This window comes from Piliocolobus tephrosceles, chromosome 7 (assembly GCF_002776525.5).
Source record: "Piliocolobus tephrosceles isolate RC106 chromosome 7, ASM277652v3, whole genome shotgun sequence".
NCBI lineage: Eukaryota > Metazoa > Chordata > Mammalia > Primates > Cercopithecidae > Piliocolobus > Piliocolobus tephrosceles.
The window spans coordinates 124,228,574-124,251,038 of NC_045440.1; the positions used below are offsets into that span (position 1 = coordinate 124,228,574).

General features: G+C 40.7%; 1 protein-coding gene and 1 long non-coding RNA gene across 5 annotated transcripts in view; one reads left to right on the forward strand and one right to left on the reverse strand.

The window, feature by feature from the left end:
- The window catches only part of SNTB1 (syntrophin beta 1), a 278,993-nt gene that overhangs the window by 228,921 nt on the left and 27,607 nt on the right, over positions 1-22,465 (reverse strand). The gene's annotated exons all lie outside the window — the stretch shown is intronic.
- LOC116418866 lies at positions 2,267-12,721 on the forward strand. Its single transcript, XR_004229036.1, has 4 exons — positions 2,267-2,344; positions 4,685-4,856; positions 5,702-5,804; positions 12,357-12,721. It is a non-coding gene; the product is annotated as an uncharacterized LOC116418866 (long non-coding RNA).

Below are 22,465 nucleotides of genomic sequence, written 5' to 3' on the forward strand. Positions count from 1 at the left end.
GTCAATAAACTTGACTACATAATAGTTAAAAAATTTTTTTTCTGCATGAAAAATACCATAAACAAAGTAAAAACCAAATTGGAAACATTTGCAACTAATAAGAGGCTAATTTCCTTAAACTATAAAGACAACCTGTAAGAATTAAACAACCCAAGAGAAAAATGGGCAAAGAATATAAATAGAATTTTTTTTAGCTCTTAAATTTACAATATGATACTCAACCTACGATTTTTTTTTTTTTTTTTTTTTTGTCTCTTATATGAGCAAACACCAAAATGTTTGTTTGTTTGTTTTATAGAGATGGGGTCTTGCTATGTTGTCCAGGCTGGTCTTGAACTCCTGGGGTCAAACGATTCTCCTGCCTTGGCCTTTCCAAGAAGACCAAGTGTTTGGTCACACATGTAATGAGCAAAAATATATTCTCAGTACACTGTTAGTGGAGTAAAAACTGCCACGATACTTATGGAGAGTAATTTGGCAATGTTCTCAAAGTCATAAGGTCAAATGTCTTTTGACTCAGAATAAATTCTAGTTCTTGGAATACTTTTACACATACACAAAATGACATATTTCCAAGGTTATTCATTATAGTCTTATTTATAACAGCAAAATATTGGACTCTTCAAAATGTTCAGCCAAATAAATTATGGTGTATATACAGTTCATCAAGAGAATAAATAATAGTATATCCATGCAATGATATACTAGCCAGCTGTTAAAAACAATGAGGCAGCTTCTCAAGTATGACTTGGAAAGATATCCAAGAAATACTCTTAAGTGAAATATTCATGTGCACAGAAGTATATCTGATACAGTCTCATTTGCTTAAAAAAAAAAAAAAAACCAGATTACATACCCATATATGCATTATATGCAGTGACTTCATCCAGAAGTCTACACAAAATTTAAATAGTGGTTAGTCACAGTGGTTACTTCTAAAAACAGGGACTGAATAACTGAGAACCAAGGGTGAAGAAAAATTACTTTTTAGTTGTATTTGTTTTGCCCCTGTTGATTTTTTTGGTGTATGTCTTACCAGTCAAATAAATTAATAAATACCCTTCAGGAATCCCTAGCCATTTTCAATTGCCCTACTTTCTAAATTCAATCTCTCAGAGAATATATATCAGATAAAACTCACAAAGGAAAGCTCCATCAGTTACTTTAGGACCCCACCCCAGGCCCTGCTCAGTTGAAGTAAACCCACTAGACAGAAAATTATTAAATACATAAGTGTAGAGTTTAATAAGTGATGCAAGAAGTTTCCATCCAAGAAAACCATCAATCATTTTGACAGATTCTTTGTTGCCTCCCTAATATCAATTCTCCCTTTCTTCACTAACATTAGAACCTCTATTGTATATGGGGTGGCTAAGATTCCAGCTTAAAAAAAACTCACGGCCAGGTGCAGTGGCTCATGCCTGTAATCCTAGCACTCTGGGAGGCAGAGGCGGGAGGATCGCCTGAGGTCAGGAGTTTGAGACCAGCCTAACCAACATGGTGAAACCCCATCTCTACTAAAAATACAAAAAAATTAGACGGATGTGGTGGCAGGCACCTGTAGTCCCAGCTACTTGGGAAACTGAGGCATAAGAATCACTTGAACCCAGACGGTGGAGCTTGCAGTGAGCCAAGATCATGCCACTGCACTCCAACCTGGATGACAGAGCAAGACTCTGTCTCAAAAACAAAACAAAACAAAATCGAGAAAACTAAAAAATTCACATTTCTCTGTCTTCTTTATAGGGAGTAATGGATGGTATAAGAGGTAAGTAGAATTTGTGGGTAGGGATTCCAGCAGAGTTTTTGAAGAGAGATAAGCGAAGTGGAAGAAATGTCCTTGACTGTTGCCATTCCTCTTCCTATAACCTAGACTGTGGCTGTCTGAGTCCGTTTTGTACTTCTGTAACAGTATATCACAGACTGGGTGACTTTTAAGAAAGGACACTTATTTTCCATGGTTCTGGAGGCTGAGAAGTCCAATATCAAGGTGCTGGCATCTGGTGAGGGCCTTCTTGCTGCATCATCCTATGGTGGGAGATAGACAGGCAAAAAAAAAAAAAAAAAAAAGCATGCATGCAAGAGAGCAAGAAATTGAACTCACAGCCTCAAACTCTTTAATAATGGGCATTAATGCATTGATGAGGATGAAGCCCTTATCACCTAAATACCTCCCACTAGATCCCACCTCCCAACACTGTTGAACTGGGTATTAACTTTCCAAAACACTTTTTTTTTTTTTTTTTTTTTTTTTGAGGAGCACATTCAAGTCACGGCAGTTGCCATGATAGTTAGAGTTTCAGAAGCCATTCTGTGACCTGGAGCATGGAAAGAAAGTGCTAAGGTTGGTTGAACTGAAGGAGAGAAGGGGGTTGAGTCCTTCATAACTTCATGGAGCCACACCTCATCACCTATGTCTGAGCTTTCTGTAAGAAAACAAACCTCTAATTTGTAAAGCCACTACAGTTAGATTTCTGTTTTTAAGCAAGGAAGCAGAGTTTATGCTGATCTTCTTTTTAAAATTATTCTATACTCAGCATCTATTTGAATGTTTAATAGAACAAGGCATTATACTGGCACGAAAGAACTGTGAAAATGACTAGAAGAGGGTTCCCACTCTCAGGATATTTATTGACCAAATGCTGCATAACCACTGAGAACAGGATACATCTCTCCTTCCTTCACTTTTACCTACATTTCCTCACTTAATCCTCACAATGAGGTTAGTCTCATTTTTGTAAATGATGAAAATAAGATTCAGAAAGGATAAATAATTGGTCAACCTACTAAATATCAGAGCCATGATTCAAACCCAGGTATGACCGATTACAAAGCCCACACTCTTACCACCAATTTATCTTTGTATTTTCAACAGGTTTTGCCCCAAGTAGTTTATAGCAATTCTCTTTGGCACATAAGGTTTCCATTTCATTATGTCTTCACTATTGATTATACATTTATAATCACCCACTCTTCTATATATAATATTTTTTCATTAAATACTTTTTTCCTTATATTGTTATCCACTCATTTTTAAAAAATTCATTAAGTCATTTAACATATATCTGAGCACCAATCATACAACAATTATACATTGGCAATACCAAATTGAATAAGGCATAGTTTATCTTCCAAGTAATTAGAGAAGATGTTAACCAATGAAATACTGTACAGCACTATAATTGGCTAGAATATTTTTAGTCATTGGGTAATGAATACAAATCATGCATATCATTGTTAAATCTACTTTGGTGTATTTTATGTTTTAATAGGAAAATGTAAAGCTATGTATTTGCCATGGAGCTTACACATTGGGGTTCATTGCTCTTGTTCATTCGTTTTCTTACTGTTTCTCTTCCACTATTTCTTTTCCTAAATAGGCTATGTTTTATATTCTATACCCATTTAGAAGGCAGGCATCTTATTTCTAATTATATGAATGATTATCCCAGAGATTTTTTCACAACACAAAATTACTCATTTAATCAAAACAAACAAAGTGTTTAATATGTTTTACAGATGGCCAGAAATCTAGTGCTTATACTTCTCTCACCCTACTCTCCTCCATTTTCCAGTGTTTATTAATTTATTTGGGCTCCCAAGCCTAGTCACTACTTTGTGTGTTTCTGGTGGATTTCAGTTGTCTTTTTAAAATTCTCTCTTAAAAACCTTTTTTTGTCCTTTGTATTCTAGTTTGTTTCCATAGTTACAGCAATTATTAGCATCAGCGCTTATGTTGACCCTTAGTATTTTTATTCATCTGACCTTAAAGTTCAAGCAAAGCTGAATGGTGATTCTCTGGGGACCCCTGCACTGGGTGGGAAGCTGAAATAAACTTCTAAACTCCCTCCCACTCCAAAGTACGTTATAATTGTACACCGTGTATATAAAGTGTTCATACACACACCATGCATATATATTTCAATAACAGAAAGAGTGTGCAAGTTAGTTGGCTTGCTTATACACTCTTTAGACCTTATGTTAACAACAAAAACCCAAAAAGGTAGTAGAAGGATCTGGTGGTATAGCTGTTTAGAACATAGGCTCTACAGCCAGACTGTCTTGGTTCAAATCTGGATTCTGACACTCATTACTGTGAGACCTTGGGCAAATCACTTAGCCTTTTTGTTCTTCTTCCTCCTCATCTGTGAAATGTAGATTATCATTCCTTAGAGGGTTGTTCTGAGCCTTAAATGCAATCAGACACCTAAAGCCATAGCAAGAGTGCCACAATGAAAAGTTCTTTCCATAGTAGTCTTTTATCATGCTCGGTTGTTTCTTCAGCACAGTGACGTTTTTATTAATATACTATTAACTGCCATGTATACCTTTCTGCACATTCCAAGACTAACTCTCTCTCATTCTTGGTAATTCCTAAATGATGATTCTGATGGATGAAATGGGAGATGCTACTTCTTTACTCCCCTCAAAAGTCCTGCAGGGATTACCCAGGGAAGATAGTCACAACCCAGCCAAGTAACAGTATCTTTCTGTGGCTCAGATTTTTAAATTGCAACTGCATTCAAAGGTTTGTTGATCTGCCCAAGAGCCAGTTTTTTTGAGGTTCTAAGTGCACTGCTGGGAAGGCAGGCAATTGTTCCTGTCCACAAAACTTGTCACAGAAAACAGCAGCTAAGCCAGGAACATCTTACCTGGAAAACAGACTTATCCCACCTGCACACAGTGTTACCACAGTCTCCTATGGAATGCATTGACCTCATGCTATTCAAGTCCCAGTGAATCTACACCAGCACCAGAACTTCAGCGATGTGCCAGTACCCTACAGCCAGTAGTGATTGGTGCACGGCAGCCCATATCTTGAGAGCTTCATAAAGAGGACATTCTAAAGGCAGCAGGTATTAACTGAGTACTCTTCTATGTTCTAATGATATCATTTACATTTGATCCAATTATAGTGGGAGGAGGGGCAGACAGCAAATATATGAATGAGTACACGTACACTATGCAAGATGGTAAGGTAATAAGGGATATGGAGAGAAATAAGTAGGGGTGGGTCTTGGGAGTAGTGTGTTGGGGAGGTAGTAAGGTTTGCCACGCATACCTTTGTTCGATTTTTGAGATGTTGAAAGAGAGAGAGAATGACGTCCTGTGAATGTGCTTCTATTACTTATCAGCTTGTTATTCTGGAAACTTGGTGAATCTATTCTGAGCCTAAGTTTTCTCCTATGCAAAAGATGGCCAATAATCCTGGAGTTTTGGATGGTAGGGGGAAGAAGAAAATGCCTGACACATCCCTGCCCTCCTCACATTTTTAGAAGAGATAGAGACTTGCTCTACTTCTTAAGAAAGGGCAGGACTGAAAGAAAGTTCAGGTCCATCTCAGTGGTTCCCCACCACATGTGGAGAAGCTCCTAATCAGACCTAAGCACATTACCAGTGGGTGCCTCAAAAGAACGACAGACTCCCAGCCTCTCTCTTGGCCTGTGGACCTAGACCTGTTTGCACCACCTGGCAGGTCCAGCCAGGCATCTTCTCTCTCAGTTCCAGACAAGGCATCTGACTGTGTGGATCAGCCAGGTTAGACCCAGGGTCCCTCTATTTGAAATTCAGGGCAAAAGGGGTAGAACAAGCCCCCATTTCAGCTGGAGGAAGTGTAGCTTTTGGCAGTTTTAGTACCAATAGAGTTGATTATTTTGATCACCATTTGGCAATAGTTCTTTATATCCTTTTTTTCAAGCAGATTTCTGGACAAGAGGAACCCAGTCAGAGCCTTTTCCGGAGTATTAAGTAATGTAGTAAAGTAAAGATGACCGCACCTGCTTTGACACTCCTCCCATTGACAAGTGAGTCAATTTCTCCTCTTCTTTAATCTGGGGGAGCTCTGAGACTGCTTTGACCTGTGGACCACATGGCAGAAATGAGGTTGCTCCAGTTTCTAGGCCCAGACTTTCAGAGACTAGTAGCTTCCACTTCCTGTCTCCTGGATACTCACTCTGGGTTGCAGTGGGTGGGGGTGCCAGCAGCCCAGGCACCCCCACCCACGGCACTATCTGAGATCACCATGCTGGAGGAAGCCCAGGTCGAGCACATGGAGATGCTGTACAGAGGGAGCTGCTCCAAGAAGCCTCAACTGATCCAGCCATCTCAGTCTAGGGGATGCAGTCAGGTGAATAGAGCCTTCCGACACCTGACAATTTAATTGCAACCATACAAAGGTACCCCAAAAATCGCTGCTTGGCTGTGCACATTAATCCCCAGAATGGTAAGAAAGAATGTGTTTTTTAAGTTATGAAGCTTTGGATGGTTTCCTACACAATAGATGATCAGCATATACGCGATGCCTAAAGAATGCTCAGTACATGCCCAATACACAATATTATTACATGATTTACTCAAACTCAAAAACAAGTTTGCTGTTGGACAGGGTCGAGAACAAAAACAGGGTTGAACTCTTAGCTCAGTGTTCTCTCTACTACATGTAGTTGTTCTCTTACTAACCAATGGGAGTTGGTTGTAACCAGCCACTATATTTTCTGGGAATCATTTGTGTGCATCCTAGCTATATTTTCTATCAGGAAACGCATCTCTTCCTACAAGATTATACTGATAGCTACTTCGACATCTGACTCTACAGTAGTCATGACTGTGATGTCTTCTCCTATTTGTTGATCCTACATTGCCAGGTGGCTTTTCCTCCCAACAAATATTGATGTTGGTGGAGGAACTGATAAAAAGAAACAAGAGAAACCGCCACCATCCAATTTGCAGAAAGTGAGGTCAGTGTGGATCCTTTCCTTGGCTTCGCTTTCTCTACAGACGACATCCACCTCTTTCCTTAAGATATGAACTAGGTCTAGTAATAAGCGTATTTTTTGTGTTTTTTTTTTTTTTTTTTTGCCTTATTTCAAGTGCTTATCTGAAAACCAGATCTTACAAAAATTTAGTCTCCAATATTAAAAAGGAGAATATAAATACAGTTTGAAAGATATATCTCTTGAAGCACAGACCTTTATGCCAGGCGCAGTGGCTCACACCTGTAATCCCAGCACTTTGGAAGGCCAGGGCAGGCAGATTATTTGAGGTCACGAGTTTGAGACCAGCCTGGCCAACATTGGTGAAACCCTGTCTTTACTAAAAATACACAAATTAGCTGGGTGTGATGGCAGGCGCCAGTAATCCCAGCTACTTGGGAGGCTGAGGCAGGAGAATCACTCAAACCCAGGAAGCAGAGGTTGCAGTGAGCCGAGATTGTGCCATTGCACTCCAGCCTGGTCAACAAGAGCTAAACTCTGTCTCAATTTTTTTTTTTTAAAAAAAGTACAGACCTTTAATGATGGAACCATCTAATTTCAATGGTCTGTGCTTATTTTCTTATGCAGTTTATTTCTGGTATCCATGTTTCCAGACATTTTAATTAGGCTAGGGAATGGATAGAGGTGCGAAATAATGATCTCACAATACCATAACAAGAAGAGTCACTCTGGATCATCTGTTTCCTGGATTGATCACTCAATGGAAGGGTAAAATAAGTTATTACGTGGGAGGAGATCAAGGAGACTTTAGAGATGCAGCAATACTAGATTTGTGGGCGGAATAGAATAAAACTAGCAGCTCAGTATCCCCAGGAAGGGAAACTGCTCTGTCCCAGAGGGAGGTGAACAAGGTTTTGGGAAAAGAGAAAAGTCCAGGGACCCAGACAATAATTAGAATATCCGAATCCAGAGAATGAGATAAAAGATCCAAATTTATATAATGGGAGAAAATGCTAGGTGTGTGTGCTCTTTCATTTCTACCATTTCTGTCATCTGAGAGCAGAAAAATAATTATTCTGAAGAAAAACGCACCCGACAAATTTCTGTTTCCATATGAAAATAAAGAAAAAGACAGATTTAGGAAAAATGTATTAAAAAATTTCTGTTCTGGCCGGGCGCAGTGGCTCAAGCCTGTAATTCCAGCACTTTGGAGGCTGAGGCGGGCAGATCACGAGGTCAGGAGATTGAGATTATCCTGGCTAATGCGGTGAAACCCCGTCTCTCCTAAAAATACAAAAAATTAGCTGGGCGTGGTGGCAGGTGCCTGTAGTCCCAGCTACTCAGGAGGCTGAGGCAGGAGAATGGTGTGAACCCAGGAGGCAGAGCTTGCAGTGAGTAGAGATTGCACCACCACACTCCGGCCTGGGGACAGAACAAGATTCTGTCTCAAAAAAAAAAAAAAAAATTATATTCCATTGCATCACAAGTGTTTAAATTTCTTTTCTAAGAAAACAAATGCATTAAGATTGTGTAAATGCAAGTGGAGTACACTGCAGCTTTTTTCTAGTAATCATTCCATTTGGACTGGAGAAGCCCTTAATTGGTTTCTGTCTTCTCCCTAATCAAGAATCACTTTCAGCTCGAGGGTGTGACATGAAGACAATAGAAAAACATGCTTAAAACAAAACAAAACCATGCCTCATCGTTTTTGGAAACTTAAACCCAAACAGAGAGCTTTAATTTACGTCAAGCTCTCTGAGTGTCTTTATAATAGAATTTAGCTCTACTAACTGAAATCTAAAATATACTGCTCTTAAGACTTCTGTTGGGTAACAGTGTTTCAGCAATATTTTGTATCTGTTTTATTTTATTTTATTTATTATGTATGTATGTATGTATGTATGTATGTATGTATGTATGTATTTATTTTGAGACATGGTTTCACTCCCCTTGCCCAGGCTGGAGTGCAGTGGCACACACTCGGCTCACAACAACCTCCACCTCCAGGGCTCAAGCGATTCTCCTGCCTCAGCCTCCCAAGTAACTGGGTCTACAGGCATGCGCCACCACACCAGGCTAATTTTTATATTTTTAGTAGAGATGAGGCTTCACCATGTTGGTCAGGCTGGTCTTGAACTCCTGACCTCAAGTGATCCGCCCGCCTTGGCCTCCCAAAGTGTTGGGATTACAGGCATGAGCCGCTGTGCCCGACCTGTATCTGTTTTATGTCTGTCCTGTACAGAACCCTCTAGATTGTCTCTCACATATGGGATTGGGGTGACACAATTGTTTTCTTCTTCTTTTTTTTTTGAGACAGAGTCTCACTATGTCGCCTAGGTTGGAGTGCAGTGGCGTGATCTCGGCTCACTGCACCTGCTGCCTCCTGGGTTCAAACCATTCTCCTGCCTCAGCCTCCTGAGTAGCTAGGATTACAGGCGCACACCGTCACACCCAGCTAATTATTTGTGTTGGATGGGGTTTCACCATGTTGGCCAGGCTAGTCTTTTTTTTGAGACGGAGTCTCACTCTGTCGCCCAGGCTGGAGTGCAGTGGCCGGATCTCAGCTCACTGCAAGCTCCGCCTCCTGGGTTCATGCCATTCTCCTGCCTCAGCCTCCCGAGTAGCTGGGACTACAGGCGCCCGCCACCTCGCCCGGCTAGTTTTTTGTATTTTTTTAGTAGAGACGGGGTTTCACAGTGTTAGCCAGGATGGTCTCAATCTCCTGACCTCGTGATCCGCCCATCTCGGCCTCCCAAAGTGCTGGGATTACAGGCTTGAGCCACCACGCCCGGCCGGCCAGGCTAGTCTTGAACTCCTGACTTCAAGTGATCCACCAACCTCAGCCTCCAAAAGCGCTGGGATTACAGGTGTGAGCCACCATGCCCGGCAAGGGGCACACTTTTAAAATCTGTGTGTGTGTGTGTGTGTGTGTGTGTGTGTATGTGTGTAAAATAAACAAGCAAAGGAGGAGGATGTTTCCTGGCATCCAATACCACTGGAGTCAACTAAGCTGAAATGAGAAGGGTGAGAAACAACCCACATTGTATATGCCTGCCACAGATAGGAAAGAGGAGAGAACAGGTTTTAAATGGATGGACTCTGGGATCCAGGGCAGGAATGGAAGTTCCTCTAGTCTAAAACAGGGATCACAACACTCATTCAAGGCTGGAGGGGCCCTTGGAGAGAACAGAAAGAGAAGAAAAAGAAAAGAAGATGGGGAAAAAAGATGCTACCATGAGAGGCAACCCGACCAGGTAACACTGTTCATTGAAAGCCCCACAACTACTGTGCTACTGTTGGTGACAGCAGGACCACTCACAGATCACAGAAAGGAGGTAGTCCAGTCCCCTACCATTTACATGTCAACTGTGTAGCCCCCAAAATTAAAATTAAAAATAAACAAATGAAATAATTTAACAACTGAAAAAAAAAGCCCACTGAGGACATACGTGTGAAATAATAATTTTAAAAAAATCAGTAAAGCAACTGGAACTGAGATTTAAAAGAGAGCTCTGAATGAACTTGGGGTAACATGGAGGAAACATTCTTAGAGAAGCCTACTTTGAAGTGGGTTTTAAAGAGAGGTTGAGGCCGGGCACAATGGTTCATGTCTGTAATCTCAGCACTTCGGAAGGCTGAGGTAGGATGATTGCTTAAGCCCAGAGTTTGGGACCAGCCTGGGCAACATAGTAAGACCCCATTTCTATTAAAAATAAATACATAAATAATAAAAATAGAGATTGGCATGGATGTGAGCGTGGGGTAGTACCCTAGAATTTCGGATTGTGTTGCTGACCACAGTCCAGGAGTAAAACTTCATATGAAACGTGCCAGGCCTTATCCATTTGAAGAAGTAACTTCCGAACACTTATACGGTGTTCCACGGCAGCAGCTGAGGATACAAGTCTGAGTAAGGCACCATCTGGTCCTTTTAGGAATCCTTAGGTTAATAGGGAAAACAATGTGTAAACAAATAATTATGATACCGCAGGGCAAGTATGGGGGAAAAAAAAGACTACCGCCAAAACCCACTGTGTGATTACTGTGTGCCAAATACAATAACCTTATTTTATCTCATTTCATATTCCCAAGCACCCTATCAAGTGAGTACTATTATTATAGAGATAAGGACATTGAAAGGAGAATAATTTGCTCAAGCAAATGTAATCGTTCAAGGTCACTCACGTAAGTACGAGGTGGAGCTAGGCTTTAAAGCCACATCTTCTGGATTGAGGGCCACAGCCTCTTAACCACTATGCAATTTTCTACATAAAATTTGCTATAGAAAGGAAACTAATATTTATCAGAAGCCAAACGTTTCTTTGTTTAATTCCCTCGATAGTTCTGTGAAGTTGGCACTGTGTCTATGTTATGGTTGAAGCAATGACATTCGGAGTGGGACAGGTTCTTAAGTCTTGTTTGTGAAACTCCAAAGCCCATGTTCCTTCCAGTAAATCAAATCCAAGTGGGAGGATGACGCAACCAAGTACCTGAGAGGCCGTGGAAGACTTAAATGTGGGGAGAGTGAGCTGAATCTAGAAGAAAGAACAAAATGTGACCAGCTGTGAAAGAAAGAGAAAGAATATTGCAGGTGGTGTGATTAACTGGAGCAAAGATGCAGGAGGCACTCATGAGCACACCCCATGACGGTGTGGTCAGACATCCAGTGTGGCTGCAGCATGGGTTATAGCAGGGCTACCTCGTTAAGCTGCAGCCAGAGCCATGTGGCTATCTCATGCTTAAGAGTGTGCATGTGTGACTCAGTCCGGGGAATGCACAGAGCTTTTCAAGGAGGAGGATGGCACAATCAGATATGCATTTTAGACAGATCTCCCTGGCAGCTGTGTGGCGTACGGAGTGGAAGGAAGGCAGTAATTGGATTTGTTTAGGTGGCAGAATTGACAGAACGTGGTGAATGAGAGAGGAGTGTAAGATGAATTCAAGGTTTCCAGCTGGGGAGCCTGGTGGCAGATTAGAAAAACCAAAGGAGCAGGGTTTGCTTGCTTGTTTGTTTGTTTGTTTGTTTGTTTGTTTTGAGATGGGTCTCACTCTCTCGCCCAGGCTAGAGTGCAGTGGCATGACCTTGGCTCACTGCGACCTCTGCCTCTGGGTTCAAGCCATTCTCCTGCCTCAACCTCCCAAGTAGCTGGAACTACAGGCACACACCACCACGCCCTGCTAATTTGTGTATTTTTAGTAGAGACGGGGTTTCACCATGTTGGCCAGGCTGGTCTCAAACTCCTGACCTCAAGTGGTCCACCTGCCTTAGCCTCCCCAAGTGCTGAGATTACAGGCATGAGCCACCACGCCCAGCCAGAAGAGCGGGTTTCTAGGAGAAAATGTTAAGTTCAGGCTTGTCATGTTGAGTTTGAAGTCTTTGGCACATTGAGCAGTACTATCCATGAGGCGGCTCAAAGAATTTTGAAACTCCAGGGAAAATATGGAGTTAAATTTTTGTCATAACATATTTGTCTAAAACTCAAAGAAAAGGAATAAGAACAGGATGAAACAGGAAAATAGTCAATCTGGTCTAGCTTGTCTTCTTTGTGTTTTGAGGGGAGAAGGGAGATGCTTACTTTATGTGGGATTTTTCCCTCTCTCTTTCTCATATAGTTGGGACTTACTGAAAAAAACTCATTGCAGGCTTTGAATCCCAGCGACACTCATTCCACAACATGCTAACCACATCCTGGTGATCCCAGCTTCAGAGAGGAGAACATGGAGACTTGAGTTCACTGTTGCGGTGAAGTCCTGCTCTGGCCCCAGGCAGGAGAAGTCAAGATCAAAGCTCACAATGCAAATATTATTCTGATTAAAACCAAACTTTCTGCTTTTGATGTGGGCCAACCTCCATTGCTGGTAGGAACAAGGGAGGAGTATAGCAAAAAGACACTGGCAGTAAGTATAAAACCAGGATGCACTCAATTTAAAAGACAGAGAGAGAAAGAAAAAAAAAGAGTGAAGAGGATGGGGGTAGACAAAGAAAGAAAGAGAAAAAGAAGGAAGCAAGGAAGGAAGGAAGGAAGGAAACAGGGAGGGGGAGGAAGGAAGAGAAAGAGGGAGGGAGGGAAGAAGGAAGGAAAGAAGGAGGGAGGGAGGGAGGGAAGGAGAAAAGGAAGGAAGGAAGGAAGGAAGGAAGGAAGGAAGGAAGGAAGGAAAAGAAGCTGACATCAGCCCATGCCTAGGGAGGGAAGGAAGGAGGGAGGAAGGGAGGGAGGGAAGGAGAGAAAGAGGGGAGGAAGGGAGGGAAAGAGGGAAGGAGGAAGGAATGAAAGAAGGAAGGAAGGAAGGAACAGAAAGAAGCTGACATCAGCCCATGCCTAGGGAGAGGGTGCGATGGTGTGATCTCAGCTCACCGCAACCTCCGCCTCCTGGGTTCAAGTGATTCTCCTGCCTCAGTCTTCTGAGTACCTGGGATTACAGGTATAAGCTACCACACCCAGCTAATTTCTGTATTTTTAGTAGAGACGGGGTTTCTTCATGTTGGTCAGGTTGGTCTCGAACTCCTGACCTCAGGTGATCCACCCGCCTCGGCCTCCCAAAGTGCTGGGATTACAGGCGTGAGCCACCGTGCCCAGCCTCTCTCTCTTTTTTATTATACTTTAAGTTCTAGGGTACATGTGCACAATGTGCAGGTTTTTTACATATGTATACATTGCTATGTTGGTTTGCTGCACCCATTAACTGTAAACTAGTTCAACCATTGTGAAAGACAGTGTGGCAATTCCTCAGGGATCTAGAACTAGAGATTCCATTTGACCCAGCCATCTCATTACTGGGTATATACGCAAAGGATTATAAATCATGCTGCTATAAAGACACATGCACACGTATGTTTATCAAGGGCCAATTCTATGGAGGAAACAGCAGAGCTCCTCAGATTACCCATCTTCCATTCTAGTCTCACTGTGCCGTGAACTGCCTGTGGGTGTTAGGGATGTCCCCCCACACCTCTTTCAGGTCAGTTTCCTTGACTGACACATAAGCACTGGAGGCTCTCTGTGGCTTCTTCCAGCTGTCTAACATTTATATTCCATGGCTGCTTCCGGATGTTCTCTTATTCTGGGGTACCATCTGCATTGTTTCTTGGGGAGAAGGATGCCTGATCTCCTACAGAGTAATGAGACACAAGGAGGGTGTCTGAGCCATTTCTACAAACTCCAAGAGGTTCTAACCAGCCCAGGTCACTTCCACTTTTGAAACCTGTGGACACGTTATGATGTTATCAAATGCCAAAGCAGGATTGCCAAAACTCTCACATATTTTTAAATGCTTGTATTTTGTAAATAACCCTTATTTACAACCAAAATAAAACTTCATTTGGGAGCAATGTCAAGAGTCTTAATGTGAGGCCTTTTATGAATATGAGGCCTCCTGCTAAATGGCCCACCTGCTTCCCCCTCATAAGCCTGGTCATATCAGTACCCCCAGGAGCTTGGCACATGGTGGTCACATGGTGAATAATGAAAAAGTACTTCCTAAATGCGTAAGTGCACACATGGATGAATAAACAATCTACATGTCCTTGGGCTCTGTATACTTCATTAGGAAAATAATAAGGTGGCAACAGGGTTCTCTAAGAAGCATGCAGATTAAAGTTCCCCTCTATGGTTGGCCAGAACCCAAGAAATCACCTAACCAATAGATCTAAGGAACAGCAATGAGGGCTTTTAATTAGAAGTAGGAATTCACATTCCAGTTTTAGCAGTAAGCATCTAATACCAATCTTCCACTAGATACATTTCTACCACTCAGATTTAGAATGGGGAAGGACAGAAGCCATAGACTGGGTCCTTTGAAAGAATTCCTACTATGGTTTCATCTGCTGTTGTGTGCTTCATATATGTTTTTGCAAGGATTAGGAGGAAATAGCTGGTTAAACAAATCCTTACCCCATGGATAAATAGGGGCCTCAAAAGACTGACAAACATGTTGAACTTGGAAAAATCCCAAGACCATGCATCACAATCTTGACACTACAAGTATCTGTTCCCCACCCAACTGAGCAGATGTTATTGCTCTCAAAGCTTCATTTTTCAGCCAATGCCTCCTGCTAGATTTACCCACTGAGGATTTCTGATTGATAGCTACAGAGGGGAGAGACACCTTGAAGTTACAATTTTTAAAGATCAGCTGCTAGATTTTGGGTCTGAACATCTCAAAATGATAGGCCCCTTTCTCCCAATTCGCCACGGATATGTCCCAAACAGTCTGTGCAAGTCTGTGCTTCAGATTCGCAGCCCTTAGAAAGAGGAAAACATAACTTGACATCTACCTTCCTCACTGGATTCATGAAGAGGATTAATGAGTTCATAAGCATTAAGTACTTTGCAAGCCACAGGTGACTGGAAAACATTATTAGGACCACATTTTTCCTACCAAAGCAGTTCAAGCTTTGAACAGAAGGTGAAATCCCAGGAGAAATGTCTACTTCTAATACGGGAAACTGGATGCCTGCTGTCAGGTAATAGGATGCCTGTTAAAATGCCCTGGGTTATCCAGTCACTAGTGACAGGGACAGATTTAGACAATGAGGGCAAGAGTATCCCCCAAAGCACTATGGAAAGTAACTGAAGTAATAAGCAATTCCAATTAACAGTGGCATCTGCAGCAGCAGCAGAAACACTTCGGTTAGACTGACGTTTCTCTGAACTCACTCCCTTTCTCAAGTCTGAAAACCTTTGCTGTTTTGCAGACTACAGCTCTGTTAACAATGTCCGGTCATTTACTTCTGCCATATCCAAACTTTGTGTGCGCACAAACATGACCTAGTTGAACTGCAATAATTGTATTATTTGATACAACCCAGGTGGGTTCCAAGACTCTTGTTAGCAGGGAAAACACAAAGTCATTAAGTTTACTTCAGGCTTAGATATGTCTCTTTCCTGTTCCCAGGAACATTTCTTCCTGACTCTATATTTACTCACAAAGTACAAATAATGTGAAATGGCTAAGCAGCTAAAAACTTACAGAAAGATCTCTACTACGCCACAAAATGATATTCTATTTATTTCACAACCCAGGGCGCCTAAAACTCTAAAACAATTTTAGTCACCAAAAAAGGTGGAAACTTTGGATGCATTTAAGAAGACAATGACCTCTAAATCAGGAATATTGACCTCTAATTTCATCAATGCTCTGGCATTTCTGCAAACTTTTCGTTTTCAGAACAAAAGCATTCATCTAGTAGGACAATGAGGAGTAGATTTTAGGATGAGAATGGAGATAGGGAAAACACTTACAAAGCTATTGTAGTACTTCAGGAAAGATATAATATGACTGAAAGAAATTAGTGGTGGTGGGAATTCAAACATGGATTGATTTCCGAAGTACATCAGGCTTTTTGCTAGCAGCTGAGTCTTCACTGCCATCAAGAGTCTCTGTCTCTGTGAACACCCAACATACATATAAATAACCTTGACATATATTAACTGCTACAACTGTAGCATGAATAAAATGTCTCAGAATCACAAGTGGAGAAGCAATTGATTGAGACTGGAATAGTCTAAAAAAACTTTAAAAAATGACATATTGAATAGGATTTCACCCGTATCAGAAGGAGGGGAATAGCTTTCTTGGCAGCATGATGCATACATCTGTTTGGCAGGCTCAATGCCTGGTGAGTAATTTATTCATTTATCCATCCATCATTCATTTTTTCATTTATTCATTTATTTATCAGGCCTCTGCAGTATGTTACGCTCCACGTGGGGCCCTGGATATATTATATTGAGTAAAGACCAATAAGCACAGAGGAAAAAGTATTAGATGTCAGGCTATGAAGTTTCAGTCGTATCCTGATAGTCATAGGATCTAATCAAGGATTTTCGAGCAAGCAAATGACATGATTACCACCTCTATTAAGTAAAATAGCTCTGGCCAAAAATAAAATGTAAGGCTGGGCATGATGGCTCATGCCTGTAATCCCAGCACTTTGGGAGGCCGAGGTGGGCAGATCACAAGGTCAGGAGATTGAGATCATCCTGGCCAACATGGTGAAACCCTGTCTCTGCTAAAAATATAAACATTAGCTGAGTGTGGTGGTGTGCACTTGTAGTCCCAGTCACTCGGGAGGCCAAGGCAGGAGAATCGCTTGAACCTGGGAGGCGGAGGCTGCAGTGAGTCCAGATTGTGCCACTGCATTCCAGCCTGGCAACAGAGTGAGACTCTGTCTCAAAATAAAATAAAATAAAATAAAATTTTAAAGTGGAGAGTTAGAAAAGCTGATGACTGAGAGCCCAGCTATAGAAGACATTGCTGTAATCTAGAAACAGGATAAGATCTGACTAGGACAAGGGAAGAGGGCATAAAAAGAGGAATAAAAATTTGCAAGCCGTGGGTAAAACGAACTCTGAGAGAGGAAGGGACGGAGCCGAAGCGTTAGTTTTCTGGCTTGTGTTTATAGATAAAACATGAGGCTGTTACCTAGAAGGGAGTTTGACAGGAGAGTGAAAGACGATAGTTTTGGTTTGAGGTATGTTACGTCTGAGACATTTCTGGGTTGTCTATGTAGGAACATCCAGTGAACATGCCTGTAGTTCAGGATAGAGGCAAGGGCTAGAGAAAGGGATGTGAGGGTTGTCTGCAAAAAACAACATAATATATCCACGTAGGGCTCTGGATATATTATATTGAGTAAAGACTGGTGGGGGGCTGATGAAAAAGTGGCAGATGTGTTGCAAAAAAGTAGCAGTGGATGCCATCTTATTAAAAGCCTATTGAAGACATATGAGGAATGATGATCTAGTTTAAAAAAAAAAAAAAAAAGATCTGTGTCAGAGCAGAAGAACCAGGAAAGAGTGCTATCGTGAAGCCAACAAGGCAAGAAAGAATTTCCAGAAAGAGGGCTGGTATGCAGCAGGAAGTGCTGAAAACACAACCCCTTCTACATTTCTTTTCACCCCACCACCAAATTGGATTGCCCTATTTGCAGACATATCCTTGAATATCTCCTCTTAAGCTATGCTTTAATATATATCTGTGACTATGGCATATATAGTAGCTAAATATGAAACTCCATTAACATCAAGGTTTTCTGACTCCACTTTGGTGAGTCATTCAACGTAATCAGGAGTTAGAAATGAGCAACAGATGTGTCACATTCTTTGCGCAGTGCTCAAAGAAACCCAAAATGGTCAACGTGTAAACTTTTCTAAAATATGTTTTCCTGACATTATGGATGATAATGAGGTTTTCTAAATTATAAGTCAAAGTCATTTACTTTATAGCACTTCCAGAAAAATCTGAATTGCAGAAATGCCATGTTTCCAAGAAACAGTAATGGTTTCAACTCTGTTTTCTCTCTTATGTCTTACTCTTTGGATAACCAGTAGCAAATTTCTGGAAGGGGAAGGGTACAAAACCAAATCAAACTGGCACCACAGATGATCAACTGACATCTTCATAGCAGTTTAGTTCATGTTTAAAATTGAAGAATAAAGCACCATACCTGTTAAGTATCTCTTAATAAGCGGTACTTCTTAAAGTAATGAGCTATCAGGGTAGATAATTTCCCTTTCTGTAAAAGTAACATAAAATATTTTAAGTTCGCCTTTTGTTTTAATTTTATTTAAAATAAATGTGGTCAGAAAAATATTAAGAGTAAACTCATTACAACTCAGGCCCAATTTGACGTTGAGTAATTAAGCCAAACGCCTTCTTGTCCTGTGCTATGCCCCGTGATCATCTAATCCCTGGTTTCCTTTGAGTGAAGCGAAAGTTCTTTGCTCAAATTAGATCCATAGAGAATGAGACTCCAAAAGAGGTCGGTGGACCTGTAGGCAATCGGGAATGTCTGCTGAATCAGCGATTCTTCACTTTAAAAGTAGTAAGTGGTGGGGAGCAAAAAGATAATGTCTAGAGTTGATCATCAAGGAAATGTAGCATAAGCATATTATTAAAGTCAGGGTGGTAACCACTAAAAGAGCTAAATATGGAAACTGTTAAAAGTGGTTTTCTCTGGGAAGTAAGCTAGGCATTGAGGAGGTTGGGGACGGCTGAAGCAGACACTGTGCTTTGCATTATAAGACATCCTGTACTTTGCCATTTTTTTTAACCAAAGATACTTTTCACTTGGATAATACATGAAAATGGTGAGAAAAAGAACCATGAAAACTATTAAGTGTTATTACTACATATTCACTTACTTTGGCTTATGTAATAGATATTTGAATTTAGACTCACAACATCACAAAAAGACTAACTTCTATCTTACAAATAAAAAGACTGAGACTCAGACAAGTTAAGTGAGTGACCCAAGGCCATGGAACATACAGTCAAAGCAAGAGCCCAGCATTCCTACTAGGTCTGTGTATTATACGTGTGTGGCCAACCTACCTCTTTTTATGAATTTCACAAAACAGAGAATGGACTCATTCTTATTCAGGAATTTTCAGATGATTCTATAGGTCCTCCTGGAAAATTATATCACAGCTCAACCTCAGTAGACATTAGAAATGTCTAATGTTAAAGAGAAGAACAAGGAAAGTCCTAGGAGCTGGGGCATGGAGTTGGAATTTCTAACAAAAAGTCTGTCTCTAGCATGGGAGAGATCATATCATTCCATATGGCAGCCACTACTGACATACAGCCAGATGTATTAGTTTGCTAGGGCTGTCATAATAAATTACTACAAGCTAAGTGGCTTAAACAATGGAATTTTACTGTCTCATTATTCTGGAGACAAGAAGTCCAAAATCACGGTGTGAGCAGGATTGGTTCCCTCTAAAGAGCTGTGAGAGAAGGAACTGTCCTGGGCTTCTCTCCATGGCTTGCTGGTAGACCATCTTCTTGCTGCGTGTCTTTACATGGTCTTCCCTCCATGCATGCCTGTGTGTTCAAATTTCCCCTTTTTATAAGAATACCAGTGATACTGGACTAGGGGCGCATCCTACTCCAATATAACCTCATTTTAGCTAATTATATTTGCAACAATCCTATTTTCAAATGCAATCACCTTTTGAGATACTGGGGATTAAGATTTCAATATATGAATTTTGAGGAGACACAGTTCAACCCACGAAACCAGGAGACAACAAAATCCTTGAAGCCTTCCCTGAAACATTTAGAGTATCTTTTTTTAAAAAGTTTTTTAAAAGTTAAAATCAATTGAAATACAACATTTATTGGTTAGAGATTTACTGCACATTTACCTATTTTTAAAAACTCTATTAAATAAAATGGAGAAAGAAACCACAACATTATCTCCTAGAATGTAATAATAATTTAAATTATGCATAAATATGTATACATACATACCTACCCATGTATATGTAAAATGTTATACTAAACATAACAAATGTTATATAACAGAGTTACCATCCAAAAATGTAAAAGCATTCACCTAACAGTACATGAAAAAGTTCAACCCTTAAGTGGATATGTCACGTTTTAAGAGGTCTTGTCAATTATAACTAAATGAATTGAAACTAACCACTAAATGAAATCTGAGCACCTCAGACTGGGAAAACTCACATGAAAATTTAAAATCCAATTTACTTTTCCATTTGACCATGATATTTACCTTTTGCTTTTCACTCAGAAAGAAAAACAAGGATAACAAGTTTCTCTTTGATTTCCAGTCAACTCTTCATGCACTGGTCTTTATACTAAGAACGTATCTCTTCACAGGAAGTTTAAGGGAGAAAAAGTTTCTCTTAGTAAGTGTGTCTAATCAATAGTTCCTCTATAATACGCAATTGTATACTAACCTAAAAAGCTTCTGCAAATATGTTTAACTTGGCTTAACTATTCTGGTTAACTTTGAACACAAGTTCTGCTAGCAATCTAACAGAATAGCAAGTATTTCTCATGGAAGTACATTATATAAATTATATGTCACTGATATTTTCCAAATACACCTACTTCTCACTCTTAAGTTGGTTGGTTTTCACTAACTCATTTCACCTACTCACTCACTTTTACTGAATCATTCAACAATCATGGGAAAATCTCAATCTAAATGTGGGTTGCTTTTTAAAAATTTATAATACTGCTGCTTGGACTTGGAATGCATTGTTTAAAATGAAAGTAATATTACACATGTAGAATACACATTGAATATTGTATTGAATACACATGTGCATTCAATAAATGCATATTTAATCATGAGATGAAAGAAAATAATGTCAATACCCCTAAACAAAACCTAAAAATATACGAAATGTTTTCTTACGGAAAAAACCTTTCTCCTTATTTTTCATCTTTTTTCAAATTCTCCCTCCTCCTCTTCCAACTTGCCCTGATAGAGTCTTGGCTTTCCCCTGAAAATACCACTTTGTAACCCCTTTTAGTCCTTTCCAATTCTAGAAACTGCTTCTTCAATCTCTATCTAACTTCCAGGGCAAAGAAGAACAATCAGTAAATTCTTTGTTCCCTACTACCCCTTCCAGATTCAGTTGGTCCTTCCTAACTGCATGTTCTGCATACAAACATTCAACCAACTGCAGATGAAAAATATTCAAAATAGATAAAACAAACATTTTTTACCAATAAAATTATTTTTAAAAAATGCAAGTAAATAACAATACAATATAACAACAAGTTACATAGCATTTAGATTATATTAGGTACTATAAGTCATCTAGAAATGATTTAAAGTATATGGGAAAATGTGTGTAGGTTATATGCAAATACTCCAGGTTTTTTTTTTTTTTTTTTTTTTTTGGGACAGAGTCTTGCTCTGTCGCCCAGGTTGGAGTGCAATGGCGTGATTTCTGCTCACTGCAACCACCACCTCCTGGGTTCAAGCAATTCTCCTGCCTCAGCCTCCCAAGTAGCTGGGATTACAGGCACCCACCATCACGCCCAGCTAATTTTTGTGTTTTTAGTAGAGACGGGGTTTCACCATGTTGGCCAGGCTGGTTTTGCACTCCTGATCTCAAATGATCCACCTGCCTTGGCCTCCCAGAGTGCTGGGATTACAGGTGTGAGGCACTGCACCCAGCCTGCACCATTTTTATTAAAGGGATTTGAGTATCCAATGATTATGGTATCCAAGGGAGTCCTGGAACCAATCCACCTCAGATACAGAGGGATGACTGTACTGGATCTCCTATAATATCTCAATAAATTGCATTTCATAAGCTACTCCATAATGTGGCAGGTCATAACCATGAGCCACTTCTCAGAAAGTGTGCTCAGAGTCCTGGCTGAGTGGGCATCTAGCCACATGGCCTGATTTCCTGGACACAGCTGTCTGGACAAAGGAGAGACACCTGACCCAAGCCACCCTAATCAGATCATTTGGAACTGGAATATTCTTGGTGTGGAATGCTGTGGGAAAATGATGCTAAAAATGGCAATAGCAGCTTTTTCTTTCCAAGATGGTGGACTGGAAGCATTGTAAGCATGCCTCTTCCACTTGAAAAGACAAAATAGTGTATTGGGATTCATGCTGTCAACAGTTTTCCAAGAAGCAACACAGGAATTTAAAAGAAAAACAGAAAGAAACCACAGACTCTTGGAAAGAAGCAGTGGGCAGCAGCCTGCACTGTGAACCAGGAGAAAAACTTGAGTCTGCAGAGTTTAAGGAGGAGAGAGACTGCCTCCGTGACACAACCCGACACTGGGGAGTCCAGGCCAAGGGGAAGGCCTCAACCCTACTAAGTGCTGGAGCTGATTTAGTGAGTGCTGGGGAATATATGAGAAGGAGTGGCATCAAGACGCCAGCAGGGATGGAGGGAAACCATTCTTGATTCCACCTCACAGGGAACCTTGCAAAAGTCTTCCAGCTAATTCAGGCAGTGGTCACA